The sequence below is a fragment of the Fringilla coelebs genome (assembly GCF_963513975.1).
Source record: "Fringilla coelebs genome assembly, chromosome: 1".
NCBI classification, from domain to species: domain Eukaryota; kingdom Metazoa; phylum Chordata; class Aves; order Passeriformes; family Fringillidae; genus Fringilla; species Fringilla coelebs.
In genome coordinates, this window is record NC_140028.1 from 59,896,499 (window position 1) to 59,902,498 (window position 6,000).

The following is a 6,000-nucleotide window of genomic DNA, read 5'->3' on the forward strand; positions in this document are numbered from 1 at the left end:
CTAAATCTTAGTTGCAGTGAGGAAAATCAATCCTCTTTTCAAAGTCTCACAGTTATTGTCAGGCATTTGTTGGTTACCTATTTTCAAACTCTTGCTTCAATTCATAATGCTCCTGCACTGGTCTCAGTTCATCATGCTGGAGTCATGACCAAATGGTTATTTGGATGCAGTACAGCCAGCATCACAAGAGGGACACCAAGGGGCTAAGAGCAGCAAGCAGTCTTCTAGAAAAATCCAGCAAAATCAGTGGAGTCAAGACCTTCCCTTTTATTGGTTACACCCGAGGGAAAAGGGGGCACAAAGATGTTCCAAACCCGCTGGAAGGTGTCCAGCACTTAAACCACAGCAGAGATAATGGCACACCTCTGGGCAGGGAGAGAAGCCAGGGGAAGCCTCACCTGCAGTCAGCAATGGAGAAAGGGCAAGAGGGTGACAGATATTGTGCAGTCCTTATGGCGGGGGAAGGGACATGCCCTCTCAGTGGTGGCCAGCAACCAGGTGCAAGGAGAAGCCACGAGTGGTTTTCTGGGTCACTCTTCATTGCTCTTGTGAGACTGCTGATGGAGGACAAGAACAAGAATGGGAGCTGGAGTGGTCTGTGCATAGTTAGCTTTCTGCAGCAAGGGGCACCATGTTTAGCACAGAGTGGAAGGAGTAGCCACAGAACTCCCATTAACAATAACGCGATTGCGTATGTGAGCTCTATTCACTGTATTGAAAATTTACCCCTAAGGGTCCACATAAATTTGAGCTGTTGACCATGTGAAATGTTCTTTTATGGGCAATAAGGACATTGAGAGGCAGATACATGTTTTCCTAAGCTCTGGCCACATACCAGTATTTGTCTGCATAATTCTTCCATTTTTCTTCCCATATTCTTCATACAATGCACACATTTCTTATAGAGAGCAGGCAAAAAATGGTTTTAACAACAGCATACTTTGTTATTAAATTGGGCCTTGGAACTATAATTCCCTATCTCTGTATTTTGATGAGAAACCCTCTACAGTGTTATCAAACTAATATATTGTAGCAAATTTTATATCTTCTGTCTCTGCCATGTATAATATGAACTGTATGAGAAAGAGCTAACTTGCTAGAGAAATTTTTTTTCTCTCTCTATTTCTAAGAAACAAACAGTTTACTGGCAGGTCGAGTATTCATGCTGCTGAATCTTACCTTTTATTTGATTATGTAAATGGAGAGGGACTATACTCTGGTTCATCTTGGCAAAATTTAATTTGTAGTTGATGCCTAAAACTTTTGAAACCACCCCCACAAGATTAGCAATTGTCAATAATGCTGTGTATTCTCACTCCCTCTCTTTCTCTACCACTTTCTTTCTTTCCTTTTCTCTCCTCCCCCCCTCCCTTTTTTTTTCATCCTTGTGATGTTATCAGGCTGTCTTTCAAATAACCAGAGCAGAGTTTTGCAAAGGACGTGTATATCCTCTCAGCAGACACGTTCAGCATTTTGAACTCTAGGATCGTAAACAATGGACATGAGTATATTTTAAAGTGAAACTTGGAGTAATTTATCTTAATTTAAAACTGACTATTCCTGCTCCAGCTCTTTTTTCTTTTCTCTTGGAATACTACACATATAAATCTTCAGACAATCTCCTGGTAATTCATATTAATACACTTGGGGAAATGGTTTGGATTCAAAACAAATGTTCTCACAAATGTAGTTATCTCATCCTCATAATTTCCTAGATCTTCAAATCCAGCTGGTTTAACTGTTTAACACCAGGAAGCAGTAATGGATTTTCCCTGCAATGCTTGGGAGCGGCTGTCTGGACCCAGAGAGGAGAGCGATCTTCCTGCATTTACCTGGTCTCCACCAAAGGAAACAATAGTGGTGCCTGAAGGCATAGAAGAGCAGGAATGGCAGGAGGTACAGCAGGGATTCACAGGATGCTTGGGGCTTGCTTATCTTGTGGGGTTATTCCTTTCAGTAGCCCCAGGCGGATGCATAGCAGTAGCAGAGGAGTCAGGTAGTGAGCAGTTAGGGAGCCTAAACCCGCTCTGCAGCCAGCCTGACCTCCTAGAAGAGCAATTTTCAGTTTCCTTGACTAACACCTTTCCTGTTTCCTGGTGGTCTTTTCTCCTGTTTGTCTTCACTCGGGAGGAAAATAATGCAGAATGTGTTTCTTCTTGCTAAGACGACTCATGGTGCACTAGACAAGCTGACCACACATCTGCGGTTGCTGACCAGGACATCTGTTCTAGCCTGAACCTGGAGAGGAGTTTGGAAAGCATCAGCCTGCCTTTATTTCTTTTGCTTTTCCTTTCACACCCTGCACTGTTCTGTCCATAACAAACCCAGAAACCACATGCTCTGGAACAGTGCAACTACGAGGTGTGCACACAATCTCGTTCTGTATAAACCCTTTTACTTGAAAATTAAACTTTAATTGAAAAATGGGTCTCTGAAGAAATCCCCAGCCAGTGTCTGCCCAATTACAGCAATGTAGCTGTTACAATGGAAAGCTGTTAATGTTAGCTGCAGTCCATGTGGTATGTGGAATATGTTTCAGATTTAACATCAGCATTCAAGGCCATGACTATGTTTTGATGCTCTAAGCAGGAGATTTTATGCATTTAACATCAATTTTATGCATTATAGATCTTGCCGTACCTGAGCAAGGAAGTAACCATATGATTCTGTGTTATTCATTCTGAATTAGCTGTGAACAAAATATTTGCATCAACTATTCATACAGTGACTGCTTTTGTTATGTGTCTCTAGGAAGCAACTAAGTGACTCGGTGTCTTATTTGATTGGCTTTTAAGCAGAAGGCTTTACAGGTACTCTAAGCCAGGAAAAGAAAGCGCTTGGTCTGGTAGCCGCATTGACTCCCTGACAAAACCCTACATTACTGCTCACATCAGTGTGGTGGAGGCAGCTTCATCTGTGATCTCTTGTTTGTCTCTTGAGCGAAATGAAGCTAACATGCTGAGAGCTGTCTCCGGCTAGTCACACTTTGGCATGTATGTGTGGGTTGTTTTTGTGGTCATAAAATTTTGAGCGGTGTAGAGCAGCAAGTGTGTTAGAATGATACCTGATAACAATGCTGCATCTTTACGATGTGTCAGGCACTGTCTGATAAATCCTCTTGCTTTCCTTTCTCTTCCTCAGGATGTTTTAACTTCCAGAGGAAACACTGATTTTTAATGTAGAGGTGGGGGTGCAACCACTCAGCATATGCCAGGAGCAATGTCATACCCCGAATTAAAGCAATCCATAAGGTAAGCAGGGGCTGTAGCAACATGGGAGCTTTTCAAAACAACCGTAGGCACCTTTTTTACATTTTGCTATTTCCAGGCCAGTTGGAAATTTAAAAAAAAATAAATTTGAAAACAATTTAGTCATCAGCACCTGGATGTTCATGGCACTTCCCCCCCTCACCCCCCCTGAAATTTTGTAAGATTTTAATATGTGTATTTAGAGAGCTCCATCACTGCAGCTCCGAGGTGGCTGTTACAATATTGATGTTGCTTTACACAGTCAGTTGTAAGTTATGGTCCAAAGGAAAGGTTTAGGGCAAGATATAAAAACAGGATGTAACTGAGTGATTTAGAAGGAAGAAGGGAGGAACTTCCAGGAAATGGCTTTGCTTTGCTCCTTTGTAGGAGCAAAAGGAGGCAAAGACTGAGTCCAAAGGTGAAGGTCAGAGCAGGAGAAGTATGAGTGGGTAGAAAAGTAGGCACAGTTTTGTTCAGAAGGGTTGTGAAAACATAGTCCACAATTAGTTTGGGGCGACAAAGATTGTTTTTCAAAGCTGCTCATTCTGTGAAGAAAACCAGTTGCCACAGTGTGCAGGCGACCTTCTAGACAAAGGAATGGAAAACAGCTCAGTGATGGTGATGCAGGATCACAGAAACAACCTTGCTTCCTGCTGTGGGTAGAAGGATGTGTTCAGGTAGAATCACAGGTTAGGGAATGAGTAAATTGGACTATCCCTCAGCTCTGCTGTTTATTTCTGGGAAATTCATCAGTTCCTCATTCTTTCTTATTCACAAAAAGCAAAAAGCCCCCCTTGCTCTAACACTCGCTGAACACTTTCCAGCTTTAATGCCATGCCAATGCTCTGCTGTATGCTGCAGCAGGTCCACTTGCAATGGTCACAGCTTCCTTTGGGCTTACAAGGCCATGAAAGCAAACATTGCCTGAGCCTTTTCAGTGAGATGAGTCCCACAGACAAAGAGCCAGCACAGGAGTCACCTCAGGCACAATCCCCCAACCCCTTTTTTGTATGCTTAGAGGTGTTTTGGAGTAATGTGCTCTTCTGTTGATTCTTTCTTCTAGAAGATAGGCAGGAATGCTTTTTTTCAGAGGGAAGTGACAAAGAAGACTGTTATACTTTCTTTTCCAAAGTACTTGTGAGAGGGTTCTTCCTTAATGCTGAGGCGTGTGCTTTTAGAACTTTGGCATTTCAGATGTACAAGAGCAGAACAGGTCCTTTTCATTGGGAGGGAGGTCATGATTGCTTAGGAAGTGCAAAGGCTGTTTCTTCCACACCATGTCTGCAGCGCTCTCAGAATGTCAGAAGTGGAGCTGTGTGTATCTGGAGTTTTCCAGCCATCCACATATGCACTTAGATGCTGCTGACTTGTCTCTCATCTTCCCCCTCCATATCCCTGCCAAGCGGAAATGTCTTGCAGTTGTCTCATCCACGGATCAGTCCATGCTGTAGGCTTCCAGCACAAAGCAATCTGTGACAGGCTGTGCCGTGCGATCACTGCAGGCAGCCTGACTTCACATTAAATGCAATTCTTTCCATAATTCTTGTTGCTTATTAACGCCTTGGAGGCCTGATCCTGATTCCTTTGAAGGCAATGACACAGCTCCCACTGAACGTAGCGGGAGGCGAAGGGCAGCCTTTGCTGCTTGACAAAAACAAAACGTTATGGTACTGGAGTTGCTTACGAAACATAAACACAGCGGTCCTATAAGTGGCATTCTCTTCTTCCCCCTAATTCTCTCTTTTTAAAGCTATATCTCCAAATTACGGTTTAATTTTAAAAAAACCTAGGGAGCTGTTCTCTCCTGGGCCTGCATTTTGCAAGCCTGGCACCCACAGCTGGGCAGGCGGTGACTCCGTGGTCGATGGCTGTGCGTGGAGCCTGGCTGAGAACCACATCTGCCTTCCCTGGTGTTACCATGAGAGAGCTGCATCTCTGCCCTCGCTCCTTGGCATCCCCTTCACCCCCTCAGTACCCCTGGCTCTCCTCTGCACCCCTGGGGTTTGCTTTTTGGGTGGGCAAGCTGCCTGCCTGGTGTGGCAATCACCTCTGCAGGCAGAGCTGGGGCTGTAACGTGAGCGAGCCCGCAGCCCCGAAAGCTGCCTGCCTGCCTCACTTGGGTTTCAGCCTGCCACCACCTCACCTATCGAGCTAAATTTCCCATTACAACTTGAATTTAAATATTCTAATAAATTTGTTTTAGAAACTCTTACAGCTCCCTTGTGCCATTTGCAGGGAAACACTCTCTGGGTTTTTTTCTGGGAGATGGAGATTTCTTTGTGCTTGGGGTGACTGATTGAATTTTACCTGCGCTAAATTATATTTGCACATTCTAGTAATTGCAAAGGGCCACACAGAGAAACAAAGCATTGACTGCCGTTGTACTGGGATTTCCCAGATGTATAATTTCAAATTGATATGAAAAAAACCCTTGCAATGCATTAATAATAGCAGAAAATGTAACTCGGTTGGCCAACGGTGAACAGAGGCTTTTTTTCCTGAGCTGCAAAACAAGCTATAGACCTCAGGTGACTAGCATTTATTGTTAGAATGGGTTTTCTATCGCATTCCTTCTGAAATATGAAATAAAGATTTATACTGAACAACTTTGTTGTATATAACAGATCTGGATCATACCTGGGAAACGGTGTGGGTTTCTTTCTTTTTCTTTTTTTTTCCTAAGTGAAAGCAAAAGGCTTTTGTTTAATTTAAAGGCACTTTTTGGTTATTGAGTGTTCTGGCAGGTCACCCG